Source organism: Pteropus alecto, unplaced genomic scaffold, assembly GCF_000325575.1.
Source record: "Pteropus alecto unplaced genomic scaffold, ASM32557v1 scaffold25, whole genome shotgun sequence".
Classification (NCBI taxonomy): domain Eukaryota; kingdom Metazoa; phylum Chordata; class Mammalia; order Chiroptera; family Pteropodidae; genus Pteropus; species Pteropus alecto.
The window spans coordinates 37,701,965-37,722,001 of NW_006441955.1; the positions used below are offsets into that span (position 1 = coordinate 37,701,965).

Here is a 20,037-nt window from a genome sequence, read left to right on the forward strand (position 1 = left end):
AACTGGTAACCATTCCAGCCTGTGAATCCTATGGATGCCAGACAATCTAGCACCACTGAGGCAGTATGATCAAAATTTGAGGCTTTAATTTATGGATCCTAAATCTGCCTTTCTGTAGCTTCTCCTTAAATCCAAGTCCTGATCTTTGGAGTTGAAGAGAATAAGACTGTCTCTTCCTTTGTTCATAAGGCAGACTTTTGTGTGGTTTGAGGACAGTTGCCATGTTCCTTGCAAGGTTTTTTCAAGATAAACACTAAATGTCGCTACTTGGTTTCTTCAACTCTTTCTTACATGTGTGATTTCTCCCTCTTGTTTTTTTTCCTTTAAACAAATTTCAATTATGTCAATATCTTTTTAAAGTCATAGCACAGAGAACTGGGCATAATAATGGTGAGTGAACACTGTAGGGAAGCAGGACCTCAGCTTCCTGATTCTGTAATCTTTTGTTAAGGAAGTCTAAGGTGAAACTGAATTTATGACAACCACATAACTCTGCATGTGCAGTCACATGAAGACCCAGGTTCTTTAAGTGTACACTGTCATTATATTACAACTACCCATTTCATTTTTAGAATTATAGAATACTATGTTTGTTTCCTATAGCTGCTGTAACAAATTAACACAAACTTGATAGATTTAAGAAAGAGAAATATATTCTCTCATGGTTTTGGAGGCCAGAAGTCTCAGGGCTGTACTTCCTCCAGAGTCTTAAGGGGAAAATCTACTTCTTGCCTCTTTTGGCTTCTGGTGACTATTGGCATTCCTTGGCCTATGGCTGCTTCTCTCTCTGCTTCATCTTCATATTGCCTTTGCCTCTGTCTGTATGGATGTGTCCCCACACTCCCTTAGCCAATCTCTTATAAGGGTAAGTGTGATTGCATTTAGAGACCATCTAGATAATCCAGGATAAAGTTCTTCTCTCAAGATCCATTCTGGAAAGATTTCCTCTCTATGGACCTATGAAACTAAAAAACAAGTTATCTGCTTTCAAAATACAAAGGTAGAACAGGCATAAAGTAATAATTATAGATATTGCCATTCCAAAAGGGAAAAAAAAAGTAAGGATTATTCTGCAGGTTTGGGGTACCGAAGCTTGGGGTGCATGGTTCTGGCAGCTGGGAGAATATGAGAGGAGCCGTGGGCAGATGCCACATAGCTTTATCTAGGCATAGCAGGACACAGCAAGGCACAGACACAGCTCCAGCTCCTCTGCCTGCATGGAAGGGGCTGTTCTTATAACAAGGTATGCAACAGTGGCTTAAGGCCAGGTACTATAATCAATCACAATCTACAGGTTGTGTAGGGCACTGTATCTAAGATTACATAGGACACTGTATCTAAGGTCACCTAGGACGCTGTAGCTAAGGCTGTCTGAAAACAGGAAGGCTTGCTGGGAGGGAGCCTAACTGCATCCATTTTGTTTGTCAGTTCTCTCACCCAACAGGATAAAGGGATCACCCATTCCAAGATAATTCCAAATCCAGTGAGGAAAATTACATTAGGTTTCAAAGCATGAGAATAATTCTCTGTGATCTGAGGATCTGCCCTCTGGGACTACAGCCCTACCCTCTGCCTCTGTGCCTGTGGCTTAGGCTTCTGACTCTGCTCTTATGGTTTGGGCCTCTGCATCTGCACCACAGTTCTAGGTCCACCCTTGGGGTAAATCTTCCTTTTTCATAGAAGGTAACACATATTTGCAGCTGAGTAGTTTTACAGCTCATTTCCTGACTGTAAAATTTGGGGAGTCTGACAACCTTTTTTTTTATTTCATCTTATCTCTGTTTTCTTCGGTCTGTGCTGACAGTGCTTCTGCTGGTATAATGTCTTCAAAAACCTTGTTGGTTACCCATGTTTGTCAGAGGATTCTGACCTTTAGACAAGAAGGTCCTCCGCAGATCTTTCTTGGATAATCTCATCTTTATTTTTGACTTCTGCTGAGATGGTTTAGTAGAGCCATGAGTCACTCATCTAATCTCTTTAATACTATCCAGAGGGTGTCAATTCACACCCTTGGTCTTACCCCCAGAGTGTGCTTTCCTAAAGGTGAATCTCCTATTTTAGCATCCTTTGCAGTCTAGATAAACTGAGAATTTCTCAAGTCATCAAGTCCTGGTACCTTTTTGCTTAACACTCTCTTAGTTTATCTCTTGCCTCTTGAATTTTACTATAAGCAGCAAGAAAACACCAGGCTGTACTGTCAATGATTTTCTTAGAAATCTGCTCTGCTAAATAGCTAAGTTCATCACTTACAAATTCTCTTTTCTGCACAACTGTAGGATATGGTACAGCCAGGTTTCTGCCCATATGCAACAAGGATAATCTTTCTTTCAGTTTTCAATAACATGTTTCTTATTCTTTTTAATTGCCTTTAATATTCATTTTTCTACAAACATTTTATTCATGATGTTATCGGTATCCTCCATGATGAAATTTTCTCTACAGTGCTCCTTATTTCCTTTTGATCTGTCACCGGAAATATCTTTGACATCCATATTTCTACCAATTGTCTGTTCGAGGTAATCTAGACTTTGCATTATATGATCCAATTTTTTTCTAGTCTCTATTCATTAACTAGTTCCAAAGGGACTTCTACATTTCCAGATTTTTGTTATAGCAGCATCCTACTCCTCATATAAAAATCCGTATTAGTTTCCTATGGCTGCTGTAACAATACTACTACACATTTGGTGACTTAAAACAACAGAAATTTATTCTCTCGCATTTTTTTTAGAGGCCAGAAGTCCAAAAGTCAAGGTGTAGACAGAGCCGCACTCTCTCCAGAGGCTGTAGAGGAGAATCCATTCCTTACTTCTAGCTTCTTGTGGCCATGGCCATTACTTGGTTGTCCATTATCCCTCTCTGGTCCATCTTCACATTGCCTTACACAAAACTACCTTTCTCTTATGAAGATGCACATGATTGCATTTAGGCACACCTGGATAATTCAGGACCCTTTCAAGATCTTTAATCACATTGATTGCCATGTAAGGTAATAGTCACAGATTATGGAGATTAGAAAGTGATTATATCTTTGGGGGACTACTTTTTCGAAATTCTTCCAATCTCTACACATTACCCAATTTCAAAGCCACTTCCTTGTTTTTAAGTATTTGTTACAGAAACATTCTATTTCTGGTACCAAACCCTGAATTAGTTTGCCATGGCTGCTGTAACAAATTACCATAAATTTGATGGCTTAAAAAAATAGAAATTTATTCTCTCAGCGTTCTGGAGGCAGAAGTTTGGAATTAGTATCCCTAGATTAAAATCAAAGCATTGGCAGGCTGTGCTCCCTCAAGAGGCTCTAGGGGAGATTCCATTCGTCGCCTCCTAAGGTTGTAGTGGCTGCAAGCATTCTTTATTTCATGACAGCATCGCTCTGATCTCTGCCTTCATGGTCACAGTGCCTCCTTCTCATCTTGGGTGTGTCATCTCCCTCTGTATCTCTCTTAGGTGGCATTTAGGATCCACCTAAGGATCCTAAATCTTAGGATCGTCTCCACACCAATATCCTTAACTAAATCACATCTGCAAAGACCCTTTTTCCAAATATAATTCCAGGGATTTGAAAGTGGATGTCTTTTGGGGGGGCCATCTTCCAATCTACAGTTAATACTATGATGTTCAACTTCTTCTACAAAGAAAGAAACAGAAGCCTTGGAAGTGTAAGTCTGTCTCTGGGAATTGGTTTATATTCTTTGAATAAATAGCTGGAGCAAGAAAGACATCTTTCAGCCTCTACTGCACTGAAAAGAATTCTTTGCCCAGGATTTATACAGTTGATATTTGGAAGAAGTAAATATAGAATATTATAATGATCTTTATTAAATCTTATTATATTTGACCCTTTATTCTAATCTGTTCACTTATATCAGGTCTTCTCAACAGTGGAAATACTGACATTTGGACTGGATAATTCTTTCTTGGTTGGTTGGGCAGGGAGGGGGCTGTCCTTGACATTAAAGGATGTTTATCAGCACTTCTGGCTTCTAGGTGTCAGTATCATCACTTCCCCCCTCCCTGTCCCCAGTTGTAAAAACAAAAAAAAAATGTCTCCAGACATTCCCAATTGTCTTAGAGAGAGAGTACATAGGGGTGCAAAATCATCATCAGTTGAGAAAATACTGATCTACATGAAAACATTTAGATTCAAGGTATCCTTTTTTATTTTAACCTTATCATCTGCTAATTTTATTAGAAATCATTTTTTGTAGCCAAATGTTAAAATATAAATGTTGTAATAATGTTAAAAAAAAAAAAAAAAAAGGACAGGATTGCGGCCAAAACACTGCAGACCACCATTACCTTCTTCCTGATGGACCATAAATCTACTTTTTGGAGCCAGCTGTCAATCCACTTAATGATATCATCATCTGGCTTACAAACGCCTTGCTGAAATCCAGATCCTAAGTGTACCACATTTTAATTAATAATTCTTTAGAGGGATAGAATAAGTTTGACTAAACTTTGGCTTGTTCTGGCACCTAGTAATTATGGTTTTTTTGTTTATTTTTGAAGAGCTCACAAATCACTCCATTACCCCTCTGTTTTAGAGTCATTTGGTGCTCTCAAAAATCATTGAACTTACCAGTTTGTTTGTGGAATCAGCCTTTTTCCCTTCAAAATATTCTCATTCTTTTGGTCCTTAATCCTTTAGTGCATGATTCCTAAAAGATTCAACAACATAGATATAAGATAATATTTCTCTTAAAAATCTAAATATATACTTTAACATCTTAGAAGCAGCCAAAAGCTTTCTTTTGAACCTTGTATCTGGATGCCAGAATTACATATTCAACTGCCAAAGTGACACCTTCGCTTGGATGTTTCAAACATAATTCAAACTACCTTGAACTCATGATTTCTAGCCCCAGCAATGGGTTTCTCCACTGTTTCTTAGTTATGTGAAGGTCATCATCACCTGGTCAGTTTTGCAAACTGGGACACTAGAAATTGTTATATGAACACCTCCTTCTTACTCCATACCCAACCCATCAAAAATTTAATGGATTAAACTTTCTAAAAATATTTTCACATTTTCCCTTTCCTGTTAACGCCACTTCTTCCAGTTCGAAGTAAATCATTTCTCACCTGAGCTAATACAATACTTTCTTAATTGGACACCCTGAATCAACTCCTGATGGGAATCATGGCCTTTTAAAGATATAAATCTGATTATGTGATTCCATCACTGAATTACCTTTGTTCTTGCATGAATGTTAAAATCTCGATTATGGCTTAGAAAGCCCAGTCTAGGAGAGCCTTGCCTATGTCTGCAGCTACATCTCACTCTGCCTTCATCTCCATGCCTGGCACGCTGATCTTCTTTCAGTATGTGGGCATGCATACCCTACTCCCCTGTCATGAAGCTCTTGCACTCATAATTCCCTCTGCCAGGCAGGCTCCTATCTCCATATCTTCCACTCATTATCAGGTCTCAGCTTAATCATCCCACTCCAAGGAGGCCTTTCTCTACCATTTCCTCACACATTCTTTTGTGTCTCTAAATCATATATTCTTAATATATGCTGTCATAGCACCATATACTTCTTTATAGCACTTTGGAAATGTAACTTTACATTTGCTTGGGTGACAATTGAATTAATATGTCTCCTACACTAAATCATTGAACTTTTTGAGAAAACAGATGCCACCTGATTTTGCTCACCTTTAGATCCTTGTCACATTTTTATCTTCCACTTATGTCACTTTCATATGCCTTGTAAACTGCCTAGTATATTGTATGAGCCTAATTTTTTTTTGGATTAATGGGTGAAGGAATGAATGAATACTGGACCCCGTTACCTTGTGATGTGTTTGTTCTACCCTTTTAAGACTAAAGATGCATTTCTTTAACAGAGAATATGGTATGAAACTTGAGCTGATTTTGCTTCCTCTGGTCCAATTAATATAAAATAATTCACCTTTAGAAATAGATAAAACCCTCGTTCTTTTTTCTCATAGAGTAATTTGAAAAAAAAATTTTATTTTATTAGCTATTTATAGTTTTTTGTTTTGTTTTGTTATTGCTAATTTTTTTTGCAACCATATTTGGTTCTGGGATTTAGTCTTTCTGACATTATTCAAGTTACAGGTCTGCGCTCGTCATTTATCATTGATGAAGTCTTTCTCATTTCAACTGTTGCAGGTAGTTTTTATTTCTTACTATTTAGTTGTAAGAAATAATACAGAGAGATCCCTCATAAACTTGGCTTCCTTTTCCCCTATGGTAACATCATGTATTACTATCACACAATGGCATGACCAAGAAATTCACATTGTTACAACTTGTCCATCTCATTCAGATTTGATCAGTTGTACATGCTTTCATGTGTATGTGTGTGTGTCTGTATTTAATTCTGTTCAATTTTGTCACATTCGTAGATTCATATGACCATAACCATATACAAAGATACAAAACTACTTCATCACCTCAAGAATTTCTCCTCTTGCCCTCAATAACCACACTCATCTCCCCCATGCCTGTCCCTAACCCCCGACAATCACTAATCTGTTCTCCTTTTCTAGAATATTGTCATATCAAGAATGACATATACATTGACTTATACTGTGTGTAACCTTATAAGCTTTGCTTTTTTTCATCCAGCATAATTCCCTTGAGAATCATTCAAGTTTTTGTATCAATAATTTGTTCCAATAGTGTTCCATGGTAAGGATGTGTCACAGGTTTTTTTTTTTTTTTTCAGTTTATTGTTATGTAACTGACAAAATTGTAATATATTTAAAGTATACAACATGGTGATTTGATATATGTACACATTATAAAAATTCCCACAATTGAGTTAATTCACACTGCCAACATCTCGCATATTTACCTTTTATCTTTTTGTACAATTTGTTAAATCACCCACTGAAGAACATTTGGGTTGTTTCCAATTTTTGACTATAATAAATAAGCTGATATCAACATTTACACGTAGGTTTTTGTATAAACATAAGTTTCCATTCATTTCTCTGGGGTAGATGTCCAAGAATGCAATTGCTGGATCACATGGTAATTTGATGTTTAGTTTTTATGAGAAATTGTCAAATTGCTTTTCAGAATGGCTTTACAATTTTATATTCCCATCAGAAGTGTATGAAAGTTTGATTTTCTCTGCATCCTTGCCAGAATTTGGTGTTAATATGACTTTTTATTTTAGCTGTTCGAATAGATATGTAGTGATATCCCATGGTGGTCTTAATTTGTATTTCTTAATAGTTGGTGATATTGAACATTTTTTTCATATGCTTATTTGTCATCTATACATTCTCTCAATGAAATGTTCCTTTATATCTTTTATTGAGCAGATCATTTATTTCTTTTGTTGTTGTTGAGTTTTTACTTCTTTATATAGCCTAAATATAATCCTTTGTCAGATATAGCTTTTCCTCTTTGTGAGTTATTTTTTCATCCTTTTACAGGTCTTTCACAGAACAAATATTTTGAAATTTTGATAAAGTCCAGTTAATTCATTTTTTTTCTCATGAATTTTATTTGTGGTGTCAAGTCTAAGAACTCTTTGCTTAAGCCTAGGTCTTGAAGATTTTCTCCTATGTTTTTTCTAAAAAATACATAGTTTTTTGTTTCATATTTTTTAAGTCTGTGATTGATTTTGAGTTCATACTGGCACAATGTTTGAGGCTTAGGTTGAGATTCATTTTTTTGCCTGTGGATATCAAATGACTCCCAGCACCATTTGTTAAAAAGGCTTTCTTCTTCTTCTTCTTCTTCTTCTTCTTCTTCTTCTTCTTCTTCTTCTTCTTCTTCTTCTTCTTCTTCTTCTTCTTCTTCTTCTTCTTCTTCTTCCTTCTTCTTCTTCTTCTTCTTCTTCTTCTTCTTCTTCTTCTTCTTTTTTTACTTTTATATCTTTGTCAAAAATCAGTTGAGCCTAACTGTGTGGGCCTATTTCTGGATTCTCTATTCTACTCCATTGGCCCATGTGTTTATCCCTTTGCTAATACCATACTCTTTTAATTGCTGTAGCAATACAGTAAGACTTAACATTGGATAAAGTGATTCTTCCTACTTTGTTTTTCTTTTTGAAGATTATTTCAACTGCTCTAGGACCTTTGTCTTTCCATTTAAATTTTAGAATAAGCTTGCCTAGGTCTACAAAATATCTTGTTGAGATTTAGGTGGAAATTGTATTAAATCTATAGATCAACGTACGAATTGACATCATTACTGTATTGAGTCTACCAATCCATGAACAGTATTTCTCTCCATTTATATAGGCTTTCTTTGATTTCTTTCACTAGCATTTTGTAATTTTCTCCATATAGATCCTGTACTTATTTTATTGGGTTTATACCTAAGTATTTCATCTTCTTCAAAGAAATTTTAAATGATATTGTGTTTTTTAAATTTTGGTTTTTGCAAGGTTATTATAAGTATATAGAAGTGCGATTGATCTGGTATCTTGTGACCTTGTTAAACTCACATATTAGTTCTAGGGCTTTTTTTTTTTTTTTACCCCTTTTGATTTTCTATCTAGACAATTGTGACAATGCCTTTTTTTGAATTTATGCATTTTTTCATCAATCGAATTATGAAGGCCTTTGGGCACCATATGGTTTTATGCCACACAAATAGAGGGGGCTTAATATATATATATATAAAGTCATATATATATTTCTGTATAAGAGGTCCACCAGCATCTGTGAATCTCAGTGATGTTTAAAAATACTTCTTTTTGTTTTTATATTTTTCCCTTTTTCTTTTTCCTGAAGAAGCTAATTCACAATGCATTTATCTACATGCTGAAACTCCTGTTTTTCTTGGAGTGCACTTAATTAATCTATTTGAACAGTTCCTTTATCTATAACTTCAAGATAACAGTATCTTAGTATAGATTGAAATTAGGGTTTAGTTAATGTCTTTACACAGTACTTGAATACTAACCTCTTTTAACTACCAGAAAAATACCTACGTATCTATATTCCATTTAGAATTTTTAGCACGTACACAAAGTGCTGGAAACAGGTTTTTTTTTTTTTTTCTTTTTCTGTGTGACACAGACAATAATTAAAGTTTTAAAAGTTATGCATTGGCTCTTTTGCATAGTTTACTTGGTGTTAATTCTCTTCCCATGCTTATGGTTTGATTGAGGACTTCCATATGATATTTTTTATTGTGCCATGTGTTCGTACATATGTCATATTTTTCAAGCATGGGTCATTATTTTGTATAAGAAAACACCCTCTTTTTCCAACCTTTACAAAGGATAATTAATACCTGACAGAATATGCAAATGAAAGAGAACAGATGTGAGTAAAGAAACTCTGATTTAAAGTTAATAAGAAAATGAAGAAATAGTAACAATCTCTCCAGAATACCTGGGGCATTAGCTTGGAAATGATTAAGAAAACCTAATAATATTACCTCCAACTTTATTGAAGCTTAATATTCTGCAAATATGTAAGATCACAAGTTAATATCTAACTTTGTCAAAGCAAGACTGATGGCACTATATGATAAAAACTGCAATATTCTTTTGGTTTACTAAGTTCCCAATAAATGTTATAATGTATGTGAAGAAATCAGGAAGGCATAACCCAGAGATCATTTTCTCTAAAATAAGACCCCTCAGGTGAAATCAAGTAGATTGACAATTATTGAATATCAGACCTTTAAGATGAAGTATAGGTCAATTCAATTTGACAAATGTATATTTAGTCCTTAGTGTTTTCCAGAATCTATAGTATATAGTAAGGGTGCAAAGAGGAGCACACAGCTCTTCCTCTGCATCTATTGAAATGCATGGCTTTCTTGACACATTGCTTAGAAAAATACCTTGAAAGCATGGTACTCAAGTTTCAATCGTTAGGAATTGCAATTTCAAGGATAATCAAACTGAAATCAACTAGGCTAAACAAAATTAGATGTTCCTGAGATCAACTGGTATTAATAATAAATGAAGAGAAGTTTAAAAAAATCACTGTGAACCTTATCATTCTCATTATGAAGCAGATTCTTATACTTTTGAAATCTTTGTCCTGAGCACCAGAACTTGATAAGTGAATTAATAAACACAATATGAACTTGATAAAACAAGTGGCAGTTCTATGTGTTAATTTCTGGACCTGTTAAACCAGATTTTTTTTTCAAATTGGCAAAAGATGCTATAATTGATATTTTGGACAAATTTACATTGGGTAGGATTTGGTACGACATTGTTAAAATTTACTAAATTGGGCCTTTAAAGATTTGATAGATAAGACAACCAGAGCAGAGAAAATCCTGTCTGCATGATTTTTCAGTTGGAGCCAAGTGAAAATGCTCAGGTGAAACAGTTACTCATTCAATCAATAAGATCTTAAGTGTGGTTGAGCATCCACTTTGTATCAAGAAGACAGGCAAGTAAGTCATAATTTATGCCTTCAATAAGTTTAAAATGCAGTAGGGCAGATAGATTGATATGTGAGGAATCTGGCTCCAGGATAAAATTCTATGTGCGGTTTCTTAGGCCTGAGCACAGGCAATTATGAAGGCTTTACCTGACGGGCTTCATGGGGAAAGCTGTGCTCCCCACACCAGACATGGGGCACAGACAGACATCCTTCTCAGTCACGATCTTTCGCATGTTTACATTCCTGTCTGCAGTATCTTCATTCTCGGATCTCTTCATCTGAGGGCTTTGGCAGAGATTCTCTCCAGGAGCCTCTGTGGAGGTCCCCTTACAGGAAAGGAGAGGGAAAATCTTGAAAACACTTTTCCCCATCATGACTCAGTCAAGTCCTAGCCCTCCCTGCTTGCCCCCTAGACTCCACCTCAGAGTCCATAAAGCAAAAGTTATGTGTGTGTTTCTATAGAGAATGTCTGTGCTATACAAGCGCATGTATGCGATCTCTATGTCTGTGCTTATATTTAAAGAATAAAGAAATGAGGACTTTCTGGACTTTACAAAATGGATTCCATGGGAGCTGTGACAATAACGTCAACTTGCACATAATGGGAGTGCCCTCAGGGTATAACTGGAACTCCCCAAACCACACAAACGTCAGCCACGACTGTCCTGGATAAGCCCCCATCTGCAGGAGCTGATGAGCATAAGGATTGCACCTTGTGAGGTCCATATAAGCTGACAGACGATGCTCAAGCCTAACTTAGTATCACTGACAGGTGCATTAAGAGTCAAAAACTCTGACCTTCCTTGTAGCCCCTGGCTTGGGACCAACACGCACCTCTCCAGTGCTGCCAGTCAACGGAGCTTGCTTTGGAGATGCTAAGGGCTTTCATCCCTTCGCTCTGTCGTGTAAGAGTCTGTACTGTCCCTTTTTGTGTGTCAACCTACATGGGTACCTGACTGGTTTATCTGAGAACGTTCTACTTTACAAACCTGGCTTTGTGGAAAATGTCTTTCAAGGGTGTTACTTTGGTAGCTGCCTTCCTTGCTTGCAACAGCCTGCTTTCCCTGACTCTCAACTCCTGTGCTGTTCAGTGGGGGAAGGTGGAACGGGGTGGTGGGAGAGGGGATTGGCACATCTCTCTGGCTTTAGACTCTGACTTATAAAATTGCAGTAAGAGATGGACTTTTTATTTTTGACTTGTTGCTTTAATGGGCTACCCCACACAAAACATCTCAGTTCTCTGTCTCCCAGCTCAGCTGAGCCTGGACAATCTGGATACAAATAATCACAAAAGAGTGAGAGAAGTATAAATAGGGCATTTGAAATAGCTTTGAGAGTCCACTGGATGGTTATATAGAGAGGCCCAGGAGACTATAATTCATCATGGCTCAAAGGTATACACTGGAAACAAAGACACCCCGGGCCAAGAAAGCAGCCTGTGAAGAAGTCTGGGGACTTCAACTACATGACTCACTGGGAAACTGGAAATAAAGAGTGTAGACTACATTAGGAAGTGGTGGTAAAGATGAGGCCAGACATGTAGGCAGGGGCGACCTGAAGGAGTTTGGATTTTATACTCATGGGGATCTACTGAAAATAAAAGAAAAATAAATTCATCAGAGAAAATGATGATTAATCTTCGTACATTTGAAAGTACAAGATTTACAAAAATAGTATCTCTAGAAGCTTTATAACCATTACCTAAAATACTTCACCTGTCCTCTTATCTCTAAACAAAATTATTTATACTGGCTTCAGGAAATGTCAGAGAATAAAGTACTTGCCTATTCACTAACAGTTTTGTCTATTTAGTTTTTTTAGCTTGTTATACTAGGAACATTTTGCTGACTAATTTGTTTAACATAGAGTGAACTTTGTAATGATTTTGTTGGCCATGCTGAATATTGGATAGCTTCACTAACATAATGAAAATGTCGCCCTTTCGGTCAAGCAGAACACTATGACGAAATCTCAAAGTCCCAAATTTGCTTATCTCCTGTGGCATTGTACCACATACACAGGCTTGTGGAGCAGGAGTCCTATGCCAGCCTCCAGTAAGAGATGTTTGGCATAATAGTTAAGGGCATGGGCCAAAGGTGAAACTGCCTTGGTTCACAGCACCATCAGTAACTAGCTGGGTGACTGTGGGCAAGTCATTTGATCTTCCTCAGCCTCATTTTCCCCTTTTGTAAAATGGGAATAATCATAGTACCTACCTCATAGGATTGTTGGGATGATTATGTGAGTTAATAAATGTAAATAAAGCATTTAGAATGGTCTATAAGAGAAGAGCTGGGTGGCTGCGGAAAGAGAGAGATCAGAGAAACAGACCTCTGTTTATGTAGGGGTTAGTGGTCTAGCACCTTAGATTTTTAGAACTGGCAAAGTGATGATGAGAGAAGAAGTCAAGTGCCAGGATGAAAGGAGATTGGGGGAGAGGATAAAAAGTGAATGCAATTCTGGAAAGGCAGAAGTGATCTGGACTTTTCTTGAAATGTCAGGGTTTTGAGAAAGACAAGGAAATAATTATAGCTTCTGGAAGCAATGATTTTCAGAGAAGATTAGGCCATAAGAAAAGAGGACAGCTTGTTTGTAGGTGGAGAGAGGGAAAATAACCAAATGGAGATATGAAATGTTTGAGAAAGAGAATAATTTTAAAATAATAAATAAAAGATTTTGTTATTTTTAAAGTTTTTAGTATGTATATTTTCAAACATACTCAAGAGTAGAGACAATCTATAATTTCCTAGGTACCCATTACCCAGCTTTGACAATTATCAATATTTTCCAAAACTTGATTCATCTATTCTCTACATTGGAAAAAACAAAAAAGTTGCCAAAGTATTTTGAAACAAATTCTAAATCTCATACATCATTTTACTCATAACGATTTAGTATACATAACGATTTAGTATAAACTAATAAGGATCTTTGTTTTCATAACTATAATGCATTATCAGACCTAAAATATTAACATCAATTTCTCACTTTCATCTAATATGCAGTCCATATTTAATTATCCTTGGTTGTCTCTAAATGTCTTTTTACATATAACTTATTCAAAATGGCATCAACATAAAATCCTTACATTGCATTTGATTATTATTTCCTTTAAGTCTCTTTCAATCTCTGACAATCCTTCCCCCATAATCCTTTTCTCCCATGCCATTTATTTGTTGAAAAAACAGAGTCATTTATATTGTAGAATGCCCCATGTTCTGGATTTGTCTGATTATTTCCTTCTTGTCTTTTAATTTGTTGAAAGGTGATACACGATGGTATAGATTCTGAGATGAAGCATTTCCCTGCTCCCCACTCTCATAATGGAAGCAAGAGAAAAAAACTGAGATGAAGAGGAAAAAGTTGTGTATTTCATGTTAAAGGGCTTCAGTCACTTCACTAAAATGGAATGTGAGCTCATTGTTGAAATAAAAATATGAGGGGCTGTGGCGACACCTTTAAGAGCAAAAAGTTTGGAATAGGATTTGAGGAATGTAATAGGGAATCAAACTGAGATGTATTAAACGTTCACCAAGGAATAACGAGAACTGAACTGAGGTTGATTAGCAATGCTTTGTGTGCAAGCAATCAACTTGTTTTCTTGGCTTTCTTCTTTGCTAGGTAGTGGGCTCCAGGTGTAGGGTTTATTCAGAGATATGGTATTTAAAGTATTGATGGCTGTGACATGATAAACACTCACAATATATCTATTGTGAGTCATGAGGAATCATGAGGTCAGTGTGTCTTGCCACACAGTGAGGTAAGTTGTGTGTGGAAGGATTGTTGTCAATTAGAAAGTCATTAGTACTTTTGAAGAGAAAACCAATAAAAAATTAATAACTCTAAATAATAACCATCAGTGCCAAATCAGACAATTCAAAACATATAAAAGCTAAAAAAAAAGGTGACTGTACACATATCCTCAAACAAACCTACAGTGTGCTTATTCACATTGTATTCACGCCTGCAAACCCTCCATGTTTTCATGTGTTCCAGACAGATCATTGTTTTGCAATCTCTGACTTATAGCCATGTAGTCAATAATTAGGTATTCTGGCTGGTAAACCAGATATTCATGAATGTAATCAAGGCTGTTTTTAAGTAAAACACCAAAAATCCAAGCCTGTTTTCAGATTCCTCTCTCGTATCTTTCAGTATTCACAATCTAGCAGAGAAATTCAGAAGAGCCTCTTTGCAATAAAATTTCATTGAATATTCAGTATATATGGGAAGCTAGAGAGAGTGTGACAATTTGAACAGTCACTTCTGATTAAGTTAAACAACGAACAAAACATGTCACAGAAAAGCTCATTTCTGACTAATGCCTGGTTCTTAGGAAAGGGTTAATAGGGAGTGGTGAGACAAATCCAATAGTTTTCAGCTCAAGCAGATTTTGAAGCATTGAAAGACTGATCTTCAAGTTTATGAATACAAATGTACCAGACAGTCATCTCATAAGCTTCACAAATGGCCTTGGCTGCCACTAAGTGTGTGGGAAGTGAATGGGAAAGAAAGAGAAGAGTGCTGCTTTGTTTGTGTGGTACACAGTATCAGATTGATGAGAAATGCTGGCAAGTTTCCACTTTTCAAGAGACTTGCGAGAATCTCCTGCCTGTGTTTTATCTTTGAGTGTTACCATGGCTACTGATGGAAAGAAATGAAAACCAAAAGGTGGAGGGAGGCAGACAGATTAGAGGGTAGAAGAAATGGGGAAAACAATCTTGACAGACAAGCGTCTGGGAAGATTTACTGTTGAAGGTCTCGATTGCCTATCCTGCTTCACGTACTGTATTCAGACATCCACTCTGAAGCCAATTACCTATTTGAATAAAGCTCCATAAAGGACTGTGCTGGAGATCAAACCACCTGCTCTTATGCAACTTTCCTTTTATTTCTTACCAAGGAGGGTAAGAAAATTAAGAAACTTACCTTCAAATCTCAGCTCTGAATTTCCCAGTTATTTAACTTTTACCAAGTTATTTATCTTGTTGGAGTTCCAGGTTATCCACCTGTAAAATGGGATAATCCACTTACCTATTTCAGTTGTAAGGGGATGACTTGAGTGAAAGTATTTAGTACAGTACTATGTAGTAATGACCACTTTAGACCAGTTTTTATTCTATTCCGTATAAAGTAGTATGCGAATTGGTTATGGCAAGATAATCCATTTGTCTGTTTTCCTAGTGTTCCTTCAAGGCTGTGCACATATGAAATCCTGTTTCATTAAAGTTATGTATTATGGCTAATAAAAGCTGATGAGCAAAAAATCTTGCCTCTCTGATTGGCCTAATTGAGGAGCAAGGCATACTCTGTCACTGCTGGCTGCAATATTCTTACCCGAACCTGATGCTTTTGAAAAGTTGGGTATAAATAAAAGTTTTATAAATGGAGACATCTTTCTTTGGAACATCTTTCTTGTTACAATGCTCTATCTTCATTTCTGATAGAAAGGAAATTATCAGTGGTATTTAACAGTTTCCCTTTAGCTGGTTCTGTCAAGTGGTTAATTTTATCGCAACTTAAATGCATTAGGAGAATTATTTATATTTAACTTATTGAAAAAAATTCTTTCAGAGAGTGAAGGTTGCCTTTGAAATGTGAATGCTTAGCTTCCCTCATTTTAATTTATTAGGTTATAAATATGAATTTTCATGTACAGTACTAAGTTTTCATAAGTACACAAATGAACTGTATCCAGTACTTTGAACATCTTATTATCTTATTAAAATAGATGCAGAATGTATTCCTCTTGTCTTTACTGAAGTTGTCCATTATTTTAAAGCATGATGTTTACTGGCATCTTAGATTTTTAGAGAAGTAATCTAAAATATTCTGGAGAGTAAGAAGAATGCATTGCTTCCACATATGTTTTCCCCTTACATCTGATAGAATGTTTTCCCCCTTTCTATACTGTCAGCATAACTGCTGAATCTTATCACCTAGGACAGCATTTTTCAGACTCTAGGATACAACCCATTTGTGAGCCGTGAAATCAATATGGCAGTTGCAATGAGTATTTTTAAAAAGTGAAATGGAATAGAATAGAAAATATCAGAGTGCACTCAGTATACATGGAAGGTTAAGTACTGTTTCTGACATTTTGCATCAGTTATATATTTACACTGTCACACAAGTAAATGTGGATTGAGGTTAAAAATTTGTTTTCATAGCCATTGACTTCAGGGGTGTAGTCCAAGGCAAGTGGGCCTGAATAATGGAGCCAGGCAAGGTTAGGATTTTACAACAAGTTTTCATCTCCTTCAGAGTGTGAGAATTTGTGATTCTTCTAAAGTACAGGAATTCTTTTAGTACTGGAATATTTCTTAGAACTTTCCACATTCCTATTGGAGATGCTGCAGTTTGGCCAGTTACTAAGGTTCAAAACATCAGAGTCTCTTTGTCTCTGTCTGTCTCTGTCTCTGTCTCTGTCTCTGTCTATCTGTCCGTCTGTCTGTCTGTCTGTCTGTTTGTCTCTCATTCTTGATCCCCAATCTGCTGCTGCTGGGTAGTGACGACTCTACCCTACTTTATCCAGTACGGCTCCCTCTTCTCTCCCCTCACTGCTCCACTTTGTATTCTCCTTAGTCCTGGGCTATGATAGTAGTTTTCTTGTGGCCTCCAAAATTTCTGCTACCCCATAGATTATCCTAAAATATAGTTGCAAATTATCCCTCCCATATTCAAAAACTTTCAGAGCTCCCTTGATACCTAGTCATTTTCAGATTTTTGTTCCTGCTATTCGAAAACTTTGTGATCTAATGCCAGCTTACCTTTCTAGTTTCCCTTGCCCATTGTTCTTGTGGCCTGCGCTATAGCCAACTGGAACTTCTTGTTCTTCTCGTTTGTATGTCCCACCATCACCTGCTTAACTCTTTTTCCACAAGGTTCTTTCTTCCTGGACACATATTTTCTTCTATCATTTCTCTCTTTTACTCCCCATTCTCTAAATCTGTAACATTCTCTTTTTCAAATACCACTTTTTTCTTGACTTGCTTCTCCAGGTAGAAACATCCTTCCCACATTTAAACTCTCATTGCATTTTATCTATATCTCTCTGAGGATACATTTATGATATTTTATTCATGTATATGACTTGTCTGTCTTTAGATGAAATTATTCCTCCCACATCTCCTATTTATCACAGTATCTTGCAACTAGTAACACTGATTATATATTTGCTGAGTAAACTATAATATGACACCTTTTAAATAGTGTGTCTGTAGTCTTGAAGGGTTAAATCTTCCAAAATCACCTCCAATGGTCTCAGAAATTGTTCATTGTATTGAAAGAATGAGGATCATACAAATCTGGGGAGAATTATTCATCCTTTTACCTGGTTTCAGAAACCTCAAAACTGCTGCCTGACATACTGATCCTACTCAACTTATTCATACATATAATTAGCTGTCAGTCAGTCATGTGGCATCCCTCAGCATCATGATAATGTACCACCTACCAGGGTCAATGACATTGCCTCCTGTAAGACTTTCAGTGTTGTTTCTGGCCTGAACCTTTTGAATAGTGGTTTTCAACGTGGTCCCTGGATTAGCATCATCGACATCACCTAGGAATTGATTAGAAATGCAAATTCTCTGCCCACCTTCCCCAAGAGCTATTGATCAGATGATCTGGCACAAAACTCAGCAATCTGTGTTTCAAGCCTTCCAAGGGATTCTGATGAATATTAAACTTTGAGATTTAGACCTCCCTCTTCCCTTTCACCCCCCTCTCTCTATACGTTGCATGAGTTCTTAACATCATCACAACTTTAAAAAGAGCTCCAAGTCAGCCATCTCTAATCATAGATGATTATGCCCTGGGGTGGGGGTGGGGAACAGTATTGCAAACATACCAAGAATAAAGAGAGCCAAAGTTTATGAAGCAAAATTAGGCATAACTAACCAACTTATTTCATCATCCACTAGAATTTTTAAAAGTTGCCAGAAACCTTCTTCAAAATCTTCTTTCTTAACCCTCCTTCTTAAATCTAGCCTTCTTTATGCGATACCATTCAGGATAAATTACTTCTCACTCAGTATTTTTTCCCATTTATTCCCTAGTTGTGTGACAGAATTCTGTTTTAATTTATAGACTATTAGCAACATTTTAAATTGGGCAGGCTTTTGTAGACTTGCTTAGGGGTCTAATTTGCAATTAATATAATTGTCCCTACAGGGAAATGTCTAATTCCAAAAATCCAAGTCACTAAGCTTTAGAAGGTGGCAAATTGGTGCATTGGGAACTTGCTGTGCTGGGAGAAGATATTGTGCCTTATCAAGGTCTTCATTTCCTATTTCAGCTATGAAAAATTGACACCATAGTATAAGTCTTTCACTGAGAATATTGAAGCAGCCTGGGTAGAGTGAGGTGGGCAATAGCCTGTGTTAGAATTTTTTTCTTAGATGCAGAGAGATGCTGGCTGCTTTATGAGCACAAGAACCTTGTCGGTCACATTTTCTGCAGCTTTTCCAATGCTTAGAATATGTCAGACTCACAGTAGTGACCAATAATTTTTTTAAAAAAATTAATAACATGAAGAGTTGAGAAAAAATATGAGATTTTATACTACAAGGGGTACTTTCTGGCCTTAGGAATCCATCACAGAGAAGTGACTTTCCTCAAAGTCTGCCTTGGCATTGCTTTGAACTTTTGAACCTCAGTTTTCTTATCTGAGGAAGATGATAGATACTTTGCAGGGCTGTTTTCAGGCTAGAGATAGCATATGTAATATATTTAGCACAGTGATAATATCAGCTATTGCTATTAAACGTTTATTCCTTATTTCTTCTAGGACACAAACTAGTTGGACAAAGATGGCATTTCTGTGACTTTTTATCTCCAAGGTTATAGGTAACTGATGTGTTTATTATTGTGGTGCCTCCCCCACCCTTTTTAAAGAAATTTATTTCAGAATATTCCTTGACATGGAGTCTAGAACTTGGTGATAGTATGTCAGAGTACTATAGTCAAGACAATTCTAACTGAGTTTTCTTTACTATATTCAAATTAGATTTGGGTGTTCCAAAAGACTTGCAAAAGTTTTTTTTTTTTTTTTTTTTTTTTCTTATGCAGAAGGTCTGCTTGAGTCAGATATAAATTTCTTGACAGGAAACATCTGCTCTGAATGAATACACTATATACGGACAATAGAAATGTTCCCCCATAAAACTGATAGTGGTCATGGTTCTAGAATTTCCTTTTGAAGAGTTTTTAACAATAATGTGGTTGAAACTGAGGAGTAGGGGACTTGTTTAGAAGTTCCATTTGCATAAAATGCACATCTTTTTGTACTAAGGTCTTCTTTAATAGGATGACTGAGGGTGACAAGTGGACAGTTGATAGATATTACAAAGGTAGACTAAAGTCACTTGCTAAGCAGCTGTTTGACTCTACTCCTGGGAATAGCCAGATCAACATACTGGTTGCCTGTAAGAGAGCACGTGTTCTGATTACACAAGTGGAGTAAGATATACAAGATCCTAAGTTCTCATTAATGCAGCTGAAATGCTATAGACAACAGTATATAAAATGCTCCTGACAAAAGGATAAATGAAACATAGGAATGCAAAACCACTGGGGAAATTATATTATCCTAATTATCCAAGGAAAAATTATTTCTACAGGTAAATTTAAAATCACAATGACCAGCTCTCGATTAAAAAAAAAAAAAAAAAAAAAAAGACA

At 36.4% G+C, this 20,037-nt stretch overlaps 1 pseudogene; it reads right to left on the minus strand.

The window, feature by feature from the left end:
• LOC102895689 overlaps window positions 1-20,037 on the minus strand; it is a 153,408-nt pseudogene that overhangs the window by 53,476 nt on the left and 79,895 nt on the right.